General features: G+C 41.2%; 1 protein-coding gene and 1 pseudogene across 1 annotated transcript in view; both read left to right on the top strand.

Moving 5' to 3' along the window:
• The window catches only part of AFF3 (AF4/FMR2 family member 3), a 536,398-nt gene that overhangs the window by 162,899 nt on the left and 360,862 nt on the right, over nucleotides 1-12,637 (top strand). The gene's annotated exons all lie outside the window — the stretch shown is intronic.
• Nucleotides 3,566-4,666, top strand: LOC122916379 (annotated as a pseudogene).

Here is a 12,637-nt window from a genome sequence, read left to right as displayed (position 1 = left end):
AGTAAATTATCCTCTTCACATTCTGCCAGTTTCTCAGGGAACCAAGGTCAAACAGGATGGCCTTACAAAAAAAGTTAGTCAAGTTGAAATCTTGTTTGTAATATTGATCCCTGGTATATCTCTCATCTTTTTTGGTCATGAAATAATAATAAAAGAAAATATCATTTGTGTTAGGGCCCTCCAGAGAAACAGAGCCAATAGAGTGTGTGTGTGTGTGTGTGTGTGTGTGTGTGTGGGTATACATATACCTACATACATATTTTACATATATATACATATAGTAAGAGTATAGTATATACTAAGAATATATACATATATTCTTTGCATATATATATGCAAAAGTATACATAGTATCTATAAATATGTATATGAAGATTATATGTATATATATGCATCTATATCAATATATATAAAAGTATGAAGATATATATATATAGAGAGAGAGAGAGAGAGATTGAGATTGAAATTAAGAAATTGGATCCATGATTATGATGGCTGACAAGTGTAAAATCTGCAGGGCAGGCCAGCAGGCTGGAGACCCAGAGTAGACTTCATGCTGCAATCTGCCTGAATTTGAAGGAGGTCAGGAGGCAGAATTCTCTCTTCCTCAGGAACCTCAGTTGTTTTCTCTTATAGCCTTTAACTGATTAGATGAGGCCCACCCACCTTATGGAAAGTATCTACATTACTTGAAATCTCTTGACCTAAGTGTTAATCCCCTCTAAAAATATCTACAGTACCTAAAAATAGCAACATCTAGAATGGCGTTTCACCAAATATCTGGGTATTGTGGTCTAGCCAAGTTGACACATACAATTGAACATTACATAATGTAACATAGATCAGCCATAGTTCAGTTTTTAAAAGGTTAAAAAAATTAATCATTACAACAGTATCATCATCCTCATTAGTGTCAGCACCATCATCATTATTTACTATGTGCCAGGTACTCTTTTAAGTACTTTACACGTATTAACTCATTGGATCCTTCGACACAGCCACATCAGATACATACTTCTACTATAGCCATTTTATAAATGATAGAATTGCATTGAGGTCAACTCACATGCCCCCAGCCCTATAGCTTACCTAATTTCAAGTAGACAAGTATACTTGTCTATTTTGCCTATGAAATTTCCTTGAAAACAGGGCTGGTACTATTCTTTTTTCTTCTCTCTCCTGGCCTTTCCAACCTGGACATCACTGATTTTTATGCCTGTCCATCATGAAATTCATTGTACTTTTCTCCTCTTTTCTTCCTGAATATAAATAATCATTCTAGAATGTTACTTTTTGGGTTTAGGAATGCATCAAATAGTCACAGATGTCCTGTATTAAACCTGAGTGTCTGAGGACAGTGTTGGCAAGGGATGATGCCACAGATATACCCAGCTTGGACTGGGGTCTGGACTGAGGTCAGAGAATGCAGGCAATAATTACTGAAAGCAGAAACTTCTTCTTAATGAAGGTCATTAGTACTTTAAAGAGTGTTCACCTTTCCAACAAGTGTGTTCATACTTCACTACTCCAGTAATTTCTCACTGGGGCTAGCATCTTCAAACCAAATGAATGCACCCTAATCCTTTCTTCCTTCCTAGGGACTTCTGAGTTTGAAGTTGGATGTTGTTCCTGAATATTGTATAACTTCTTACTGTCCTAAAAAAATTAGAAGATGAAGTTACAAGCTGTAAACTGCAATAGCACACAGCCCCAAATGGCATTTCCTCCTGTCTATGTAGGAATGTATCTGGATTTGACAGATAAAAAGAATGCCTTTTTTCTGTAATCCTCCTGTAGCTTCATGGACATGTCCCTGAAACTCAGCTGGCTTTCTTGTCCCTGCAGTTCCTGGGTGGTCTGATTAGGGTAAAACCCATCATCAAAGCAAGCCAGGTGCTGACACTCAGCTTATGAAGCTGTCAGGAAAAGATCCTCTCGATTTCTTGGGAACTCCTGCCCGCACAGCACCACCAGGCCATAATAGCCCCTGGTGCCTCAGGTGAGGGATTAGCTGAGCATCGTGTGGCCAGCTCTCATTAATCCTTCCGTATCAGCAAACCTAGATCCTCTAATTACTAGCCAGCTAATACCCAATTCCGTTTCTCCGAGGGCTGTAGTCTCTGAGGGACAGAGGAAGAAGCAGAATGGGGGAAAAGAAACAAAAATAAAAAACATGTGAATGTTGGGTTATATTTATTTTTCCTTTTAAGCATCTTGGAAAACTCCCCCCCCCCTCTGTTTCACTCGCTCTCACCATGGATACCTACCTACCTACCTACCTACCTGTGTACATTCCTGCTCACCTACCTACCTAGGCTCCAAGATCAACCAATTATTTTCGGAGGTCTTCCTCTTCTGATTTTGGAATGTAAATAATGGAGGGGTTTGGGTTTGGGTTTTGTTTGAATCCATGTTCTTCCCACCTCCTTCCATTTCTTTTGCTTCTGTTGACTGATGTATCATGCAGCTCCTGTGATTGAGGGTGCTTGCTGGGGTCACTTAACAGGAAGCATGTTTATTTGCAGCTGGGCTGCATCAAGCAGAGGTTCTCAGTTCCTCCTTGCAAGTTCGTCAGTTCTCCCCTAACATTCTTAAGTGGAATGGAAAATACTGAAGTGGTTTCAAATTGTGGTGTATTCAGAATGGAGAAGTGGTGTTAGAATTTTAGGACAAACCATAGGCGTTTGGATATGGGGCTATTTGTAGAGTCCTGAAATACTCATGATGGGACTAAGGTCTCAGGAAGTTCTCTGTTGTCATATAGAACACAAGATCATCACACACCCCTGGCAGATGGTCTGCCATCTCTGGGAATATTTGAACTTTTCAGTCTCTTTCTTTCCAAACTATACCCCTAGTGTGGTGAGAGTATGTCCTCTCAGTAAGGTTCATGGTACTTTTTTATCCTCAGCACTTCATTATTTTAAAGAGATCCCATAAAGACAATAACTGTTTTCTGCTCCCCCATTTGAGTTATAAATTACTCATTAACTATTTGTACAGTGAGTGAATGAATGATGACCCCAGATAACATTTCTGGCTGAGTAAGAAGTTCTTCAGAAAGGAATACAGCAAGTGCCCAATATGTAAAGGTCTGGGATAACAGATAATTTCATGTCACAGTGGCAGTTTATTGGTGGTGACCGTTCATGTGAACACTGTGTCAAGAGAAATTCCAAGTTGTCTCCATGGCTGAGGATAAAGGAAGGCCACACAAAGGGACACCCGGGTGGCTCAGTCAGTTAAGCATCTGCCCTTGGTTCAGGTCATGATCCCAGGGTGCTGGGATCGAGTTCTGCATCGGGATCCTTGCTCCATGAGGAGCCTGCTTCTCCCTCTGCCTGCCACTCCCCCTGCTTCTACGCTCTCTCTCTCTCTGTCTCTCATTCTGACAATTAAAATCCTTTAAAAAGGGCAGGGGGGCAGTTAATCCAGCTTCTGCTAGGAGAAGCCAGGCTTCCCAGAGAATGTCTCAGAGAAAGTTACATGGAACAGGGGCATTTCGCAGACTCCTAAAACTTCTCCCTTCTTCACTGGCTGTCAGTAAGAGACCCTCAAAGAAGACATGGCTTCCAGAGAAGAGAACATGAAAAGGATAAACAAACAGAGTGCTAAGAATAAGTCCGTTGGATGCACTTAAGCTGAACAAGGCCCTGGAGCAGCTAGTTTGGGTCCAGTTTTCTCAGTGCTTTCATCGATGTAAGCCAGGGCTGTTAGCCCACTCTGAACCAGAGGTAAAAGCATTCTTGTGGCAATTCACCAGCTACTCTAAAAATGCCACCGTGGGACAATCCATTTTGAATATTTGGTACAAAAATGATTTTTCCCCAAAGCTGAGGTACCAGCCACCAAGTAAGAATCAGAAGCTGTGGTATGCTGTGTGTACGATTGGCGGGATGCGGCTGGAAGAGCGCTGCTATGACCTCTTACGAAACCATCATTTGGGAAAGCCAGGCAGTGTATGAATATCATGGTTGGACTTTTTAAATTGGGTGGGCTGATTAATTTCCTGATTTTCCTTCAGAGGGGCAAGTTTGCAACTTTGACAGAACATCTCCTAGGCATTCATTCTGTATTTTGCAAGCCCCAAACATATATGATGTTGGCTTTGAGTATTTGAATAAGGAACTTCTCTGACATGATTTTGCTGAGTTTCTGATTTTCCTCTTACCACTTATTTTTTTTTAAAGATTTTATTTATTTATTTGAGAGAGAGAGAATGAGAGAGAGAGCATGAGAGAGGAGAAGATCACAGGGAGAAGCAGACTCCCCGTGGAGCTGGGAGCCCGATGGGGGACTTGATCCTGGGACTCCAGGATCATGACCTGAGCTGAAGGCAGTTGCTTAACCAACTGAGCTACTGATGCTCCCCTCTCTTACTACTTATTAATATCCAGAAATTGATAAGTTGTCTTCATGGTGTATTCCTCTTACTAGTGCTAATAGTGACAATACGTTATCTACCAGCGGCAAACAGTGTTCTCTGTGTGGAGAGTAGCCCACCATGCCTCAAACCATAGGATGTGAGCATATCTTCTCTTACTACTGCGTTAAAAGTAGTCTCTTATTTGACATGTACTTTACTTGTCCTAAGTGTGGCACAGAGGTACTCAGTGTGCAGCCACTGAAATCAGGAGCTGAGATGTCAGAAGTGAATTATCTTTAGAAACTAAGATTGTTTCTTCTGAGGAAAACTATTATGTTCAAGTCCTTAATATTAGTCATCCTGCGCATACTGTTCAGGTGTCTTTTATGAGGGGATGTGCTTCTCAGCCACTGTCTTCTGTTCCTTTCCAAGCATGACAAAATTCTAATCATCAGAAACCATATGATTCTGAATATATTATGTAAACAATGAAAAAAAATAAAGAATGAGCTCTGTTTATAGCAGTTGCTCTTTAAAAAAAAAAAAGGCCACACAAATGGGAGGTGACAGTGGACATTGGCCATTCCCTTGCTAAAGCTAAACATTAGGAAGCCTCCTTTTTTCAAACATAAAGGTGCCGGAGTGTGAAGAGGCATGTGAAGAGATGCCTTTTGTCCCCTCCTGAATCTAGGACTAATTGGGAAATAGGACACAAGTGACAGTCACGTGTATGTCAAAATCTCAGCTGGTCAAGTGGATTACAGAGGGTGGCCTTCGATCTCTGTTTCTTCTCCCCAGAATTCAACATTCCAGTCCCAGTGGTCTCAGAAAATGCTGGACACCTGCAGCTTCTCATGAGAGGCAGGCCCTGCCTAGCTAAGCTTTCTACATGGCAGGAGAGCAGAAAAAATGTAATGACATTATGGTGACAGAACGCTAACTACTCTTATGGTGGCAAGCACAGCCTAATGTATAGTCTTGTCGAATCCATATGTTTTACACCTGAAATTAATATCACATTCTATGTACAGTATATCAACTGTAAATTTAAAAATGCATCATAAATTTAAAAATGCACTATTGTCATAGAAAGAGCCAAAATAGCAGAGTGACTAAGGCATGTGGATCCTTCTCTCTTAAGCAGTGATAGGAAAATTCCCTCCAGCCCAGGGAGGGAGTCATGAGGGAGCAGGCTGAGTGAGGATGGAAGTGCTCCCTCATGACTGGCCCCTTCTCAGGAATGGAGTGCAAGCTTTTTCCTTTTGGGGGCAGATGAGAAGAGGGAATATATCATATCTGTTCTAATACAAGTTGTCCAGAAAGTCTGCCTGGATCTGGCCTTTTGTTCTGTCTAGGTTCATTGCAGCCCTGACTGTTGGATTAAGGCCCGTGGTACACTTTGTCCCATCTCCAGGGTAGAAGTCTGCAGGACATCCTTCTCTGTCCTTACCCTGTACCCCTACTTCCTGAGAGCTGATTTGCTTTGATTGTCTTTAGCTGCCTGTGAGGCACTTAAGGACACCTGTGTAGCACCTTTGTGGCCCTGTGTCACTATGTTGTTTTAGAGAATTGCCTTTGTAGTTCTTTATATGCTGGGTCACAGAGGAGTCTTCCCAGAAACTTCCAACCTCAGAACTTTGTGAAAACTCACACAAAATATTTACATTCTAGACCCGCAGAAGCCCTGTTGATAGGTTAGTGTCAAGCCATGGAACTGAAAGAGACCACATACTTGATCTAGACAGCGCTATCTGCATCACCATTGAGGGTATGAAGGAGCTATGCTGGAGAGAAGCTTCAGGAGTCCAACTTTTAATGGGCAGAGGTTCAGTTCTTCACCCACTCTCTTTTATACAGGGTCCCTTTCACTTCCTTGTGCTGTTGTTTTAACCCATCTGCGGGGATTCCTGGCTGCCCAAGACATGCTGGTGCTGCCTCCCCAGGCTGGGAGCACACAGTGGGTGTTTGTGCTGAGGAAGTCACAGGACCCAGGGAAGGTAGTACTGCTCAGCCGGGGTTGGTACTAGAGCTGAACTAAGTCCACTTCTCTCCTGGGACCGCCTTATTATTAAATACCTCCAGCCATCTTTAGTTATCTTTTCCACCAGCTATCAGATCTTGTGTTTGAGAGTCTTCCAGATGCTTAACCTAAAAACCACCGCCTCTAGTTTAAGCTTGTTACTTTTTTGCTAGGTCCTCAAACTCATTTCAAGCCTTTACTATTCTGAATGTTGTATTTTTCTGAAAAAGATCTCAGGTGAAATGCATCACTAATTGTATAGAGCTCAGAATTTCTGTACCACCTTCTTCATTTCATTATGCTCCTTTCTGGAAAGATAAATCTCTTTTAATTATGAACATACATTTATTTATTATCTGACAAGCAAATCTAGTTTGCCTTTCAGTGAAATTACTTCATTGCAATGCAACTTCTGGGAGCTTATTTAACATCAATTAAAAAACCCCACATTATTGAAACTGTACATTAGGATCAGGAATAAAACAAGAAGATCTATGAGCACTGTGGAAAAGTTAATTGGAAAATATGATTAACTATGAAGTCCACAGGGTCCTATGGAAAATGCTGACCTTGCTGCCTCTCTGTGTAGCCTTTTAAACTCTTGGAGTTACATTCTCAGATCCTAAGAGCATGGAACTAACATCAAAGAGCATTTTGTACCTGTCAGACACAGATTAATGCAAGATGCTGTCCCTGCCCACCTAGTTCCTGCAGGGTAGCTGGGCAGGTAGACAGTTTGTAAGGTGACGTAGGGTTCCAGTACAGCACTGCCCCAAGCAAGGAGAGTCAGCAGGGTTTGCCAGTGGGGCTGTGGGAGAGGCCACTGACACAGGGGACAGCTGTGGAGCAGAACAGTTCTCCTGGTGGTGGCTGTTACTTACCCCACATAACTGGAGGGTGCTCTACTTCCAAATAATGTTTTGTTTTTTTTTTTAATCAGCATAAAATCTGGAATGAAGAGAAGTATCTTCTGAAATGCTCTCTCACCATGAGGAAAATAAGCAGAGTGAGCTGTTTCATCTGTACACTGATTGTAGTGCTAAATTAGGAAAGATAAATGAACCTCATCTCTATCATTACCAGGACTGTGCTTTTGTATATCTTGTTCTTTGGGGGTCCCCATGGACTGAAGAGAGCACATGGCAAACCTTGCAATACAAATTATTTATACTTATGTTTATATAAAAGAAACAACAACAAAATTATCCCAGTGATCTTTAACCAGTACTCCATGACTAATGGTGATTTGAAGTACTCACTGATGTGAAAAAGGAAAAGAACCCAACAGAGCTCTTCTAACACCTCATCGCCTCCTCAAAGCTGGAGTCCTTCTCAGTTTGTACCCAGAAGGGTCCTCTCTGCTTCCTGGCCATACAGATCCCTGAAAAAGGAACTATTGCGTATGGCTTCTCTTGGTGGCCAGAGTCTGAGTTCTACATGAGGCCAGCTTGTAGCTTGCTATTCTTAACATCTCAGCTAGTGCTGTGAGCTCACCAACTAGTCAATGGATATTACTCTTAGGTCCTGACTCTTCACACCCAGAGATAAGCTGACCAAAAATAATGAGATGGGAAGTATGCCATTATTTCTGTTTTATCATGTTGTTGATTTTGTTACAAAGCAAACTGATCCTAGGGTCATGAAAATTAATGCTTATTCTGTGTCTTAAAACTGTGAACCTTCTAGGATGTTGTGAAGTTTAAAAAAGCCAAGAATCGGGGCACCTGGGTGGCTCAGTGGGTTAAAGCCTCTGTCTTTGGCTCAGGTCATGATCCCAGGATCCTGGGATCGAGCCCCGCATTGGGCTCTCTGCTCAGCGGGGAGCCTGCTTCCTCCTCTCTCTGCCTACTTGTGATCTCTGTCTGTCAAATAAATAAATAAAATCTTAAAAAAAAAAAAAAAAGCCAAGACTCCGCGACTTCAAACCCTATTCTCTATGAATTTCAATTCTAAATCTTAAACTAGTGGTTGCTGGAACTTTAGTATTGTAAAAGCTTAGGCAAGTAACTAAGTCATCCCCAGAAGTGCTGTGGGAGCCATTATAAATGGACAGCTCTCAGGTCTCATTAAAGACGCAGGGGAATGGAATATGTCCTTGGGAACCATACATTGGAAAGTACCTGTATCTGAGCTTGTGTTTTGGGGCTAACTTCCTGAGTCCCGGGGGCAAACTTAACCTGTCAGTGGCTAATGCTTTAAAAAAATATAAAAGCCATTAGGCTGGTCACCCCTGTCTCACAGATTTGCATAGTAGGTGCATGCATTAACCAACACTTTTGGACCCCTGTCACTTCTGCCTTTGATCAGAAGCCTGGTTTGTCCCAGAGTGCCAAACTGTAGGAGTTGAGTGAAAGAGAAAGAGGAAGAGAGAGGGAGGGTTGGGTGGAGAGGAGAGTAGCCTATCTCACCTACCAGACAATCTTCGTCTCCCTTCTCAAAGCAAGTTCCTGGCACATTCAGATGGCTTCATGGTATCCATGCCTGGGGTCAGGGCTTAGTCTGCACTCTGTGACAGAGGGGATCAGCCTACAGTGATCACACTGAAGACCCAGCTGGCAGTGCAAGCTCAGGCCACCTATAACTTTGTACTCGCATCCCTGCAACATTGCCAGGCTCTTCCTGGGACCAGCTATTTGCTTAGTTCTGCTTGTCTGTCTTGTTAGATTGCAATCCTCAGAAAAGGAAGTATGACTTTTTATTTCACTTTCCATGTATAAACCTTCTCTTATCATTTCTTGGTGGGAAGGCATAGGGTCTGGGTAAACCAAGCTTATCCTCTTGACCTCACCTGTGCACTGAACACTCTTAGCTAGAGTCAACAGTTTCTTAAAGTTAAGAGAGATGCTAGTATGGTCTGTGGCAATCTCTATATAATCCAGAAAATACTTTATTTTAATATCCCAGGATATTCTGCTTTCCTGAATTTGAAACATGAAAAGAAGTCAGATGTACATTTAAATAAAATAAAAATTCGAAATGCGTGATAATGAATTTACCCCTGATTCTCCTTCACTGAACATGTCAAGCTGTATTTTAAAATGAGGCTCATTCTCAGATATTTGTTGGCACCGCAGCATTTTCATTTGTTTGGAAATACTGTTTTCAAGCTATTTTGGTTGTGAAATGTTATTCTCAAAACGTATTTATTTTAACATTTTTGGATTTCTTTTTACTTTATTATAGTATGGACTTAAATCAAGTAAGAGCAATGCAATGTGATGTCAGAAAATGCTTTGTTCCAAGAGAGCATTTTTCTGTAAATAGATATGCTTTAAGGTAGTTTTTTCAGATGATTCGTATGAGAAGTCCTAGGGACCGAGAAACCAGTTATTTAAAAAAAACCGAGGTCAACATAAATTTAACATGAAACTATACTGAAAGAGGTAGATGGTCAGATTTCATGATGAAATGAAGGAATATATCCTTTTTTCTTCTTGAATGAAGTTGATCCACGGGCTTAATTAATTTTTATTACATAATCTAATTGGTTGTGAGTTTTCTCTTACTTAATAAAGTTTTTACTGACATTTACCCATACCATTTCTTAAACCATAGCCTGAAATATATTAAACTGGTCTAAAATATTTTTTGTGCTTTTGTAAAAATTAGCTTTAATATACAGCATCTAATCTAAGTCCCAAAAGTTTGGTTTCTGTGGCATGTCTCTGATTTGTATATAGACACTGCTGTACCAGGTGTTTTGTGACCAGCATTCTTATAGTTAGAGGCTATGGCAACTCTAAGACAATTGATCTGAATGGACTCCACACTAATTTGACAGGTCCCTTAGCGCTGGGGTGATGCAATTCTTTGTTCAAATGAATTGAGGTTGGGGCCATCACAAACCACAGCAGTGGTATCACCTTACCCAACAAATCGCCAAGGCCTGCCTGTGCAACTGTAACTCACTTTCTAGCTTTTTTCTGTGTCTCCTGTTGAAGACTGAGCAGTACCAGCCTTATTTACCTGAAGCAAGATGCTAAAAAGAGTAACTCAACTTGGTTTATGTAGATAGAGTTACTTAGCTTTTGAAGGAAGATTCTTTTATCATTGGTATCTTTCAAGTTCCACCTGATACTGGTGAACAAAGTCCAGCCTGTTCTTGTTATATAAATATAATTAGGTGACGATGTTCTGTGAAGATGACCTATAAATATCAGCCTCTACTTGCAAATATTTATAGGACAAAGAGCCTTTGGAAACATATTCAAGGAAGGATCTCTGACTTCATGTCGTGCATATTAAAAAGACTTACATAATGCTGTTTAACTACCATTCTGAGGTTTTTGTGATGTTATTTAGCCTTGAACTTTTATTTTCTTTCCCATATTAGTACATCTGTCCCACAATAGCTTTGTGGGCTCTGAAGCATGAAATAGCCTCCCACGTGCTCTGTGGTTTCTCAGTATACATTCATGGTTCTCTGATTAGGACACTTTAATATTTTTAAGGCTTGGAGCTCTGGAGGGGCACCGGGGCTGGATTGCTTCTGGCTCATTTGGAGACCTTTGGAAAATTGTTTAATTATTCATCTCCTAGCTTTTGACTTAAGCGACCATTGCCTTGTACAAGTAGGAGCACGAGAAGTTGAGAAATGAGAGATGCAACTTTCACCTCCTTTCCTTCAAGGAGACAGGGTTCCACTATCAAGAGAATTCCAGTATCAACTTACACATCAGCTTATACCCTGAGCCTGTGTGAGACCAGGGTGCCACAGGGAGCTGCTAGGAGATGTAGCAGAAATTAACCAGGGTTAGCAAATGGGCTGTGATGCTTTTGTTTAGATTACTTGGAGATGTACATTAGTGGGAAAAATTCTGATTGGTTTGACTTCAGAAATTTTATTTTTAATTGTTGATTTATTAATATGTGCAGAGGAAAGAAATCAAGTTCCTAGAAAGAGATCAGTTGGAAGCATTATTAAGTGTGTATGGTGTTTTTGAAGCAAGTTATTGAGTAATAAAAGCATAGATCCTTTTTGATCCCCTGCAGCGCTGGAGACACATCAGGCTTGTCCCTTCATCCAGGTGCTGTGTGTTTGAAGCACTTAGCACATCCAGTGGAGCCATCAGATTCAAAGTTGGGGTATGAGATAAAACTACACTTAATCAAAACTGTCCTTGAGATGCCTTACATCTCCCACAAAGAATAGTTGATACCTGTTTTAATGTAGCCAGTCCTCTGTTAATGTATAAATTAATAATGTGTGAAGTGGTTAGTTTGGCTAGAGATTTTGCTGTATGGAAACATATGTATCTTTAAATAATAGAACGAGCTCAGAGTAGGAAAGCGAGAAGCATCAAGAACTCACACCTGAACGTGTAACAACATGTCTCTGGCTCTGGCTGCAGATGCCCTTGGGCTTATGTGCTTCTCGTAGAGAGTGGCAGGTGGACTCAGAAGTGCGCTTTCTGTTCCTTTTGTGCTCTTGTAACCGTGTGTTCACACTTTGCTGTCTTGCTCTCACTAGCTGTGTTTCTTCTCTAAGCATAAATACTGGGGGTCTGGTCTTATGCTTATTGGTCGATGTCATGACCATCACCCCCTGGCAAGTTACTCCATAAGGCCTGAGGACTATGAATCCTTGATTCTTATATCCTCAGCTCCTCATACATTTGAACTGGGGCTCAATAAATGTTTATTGAATGTATGAATGACAACTTCATCTTCCTCTGAGCAGCCCCTGCAGATATATTTTTTTTCAGGTTGTCTTTGTTTTTATTTTATTTTGTTTTAGTTTAGTTTAATTCCAGTGTAGTTAACATGCAGTGTTATATTGTTTTGGGTGTACAATACAGTGATTCATTGCCATACGTTATCCAGCCTTTGTGGATATTAATTAAACAGCTGCATGGTTGCCTATAGCATAAAAGGGACATAATCAGTTCCTGATCCATAGTTGTGAGACTTATTCACTCATAACCATTCCCTGGGAATGGAAGCTCAGCTTAAGGGCCTTGGAATGATATATGCCATTTCCTGTGTGTCTTCTGTGTGCTAAGCTGATATCAGGGTCTGAGGTTTCCAGTCCTGTTCTGTGTGTGCCCTCCACTCTGCCTTCCTCCACCTGTGCTTGGCCTCTGAGCTGCTCAGCCTGCCAGGACAGCCTCATACTCTGGGCCCCTAAAGAAGCAGAGAAAGGAAAGCTGAACGTAGTGGAAAGCTGGGATTTCAGCATGATGTCTTTCTTCATTTTTCCTTGTCTTTTCGTCTGCCCAAGACTAAATGTAGGGCATCCATTCTTTAAACTG

The sequence above is a fragment of the Neovison vison genome, chromosome 8 (genome assembly GCF_020171115.1).
Source record: "Neovison vison isolate M4711 chromosome 8, ASM_NN_V1, whole genome shotgun sequence".
In the NCBI taxonomy this organism is placed as follows: Eukaryota; Metazoa; Chordata; class Mammalia; order Carnivora; family Mustelidae; genus Neogale; species Neogale vison.
This window is presented reverse-complemented; position numbering and strand designations above follow the sequence as displayed.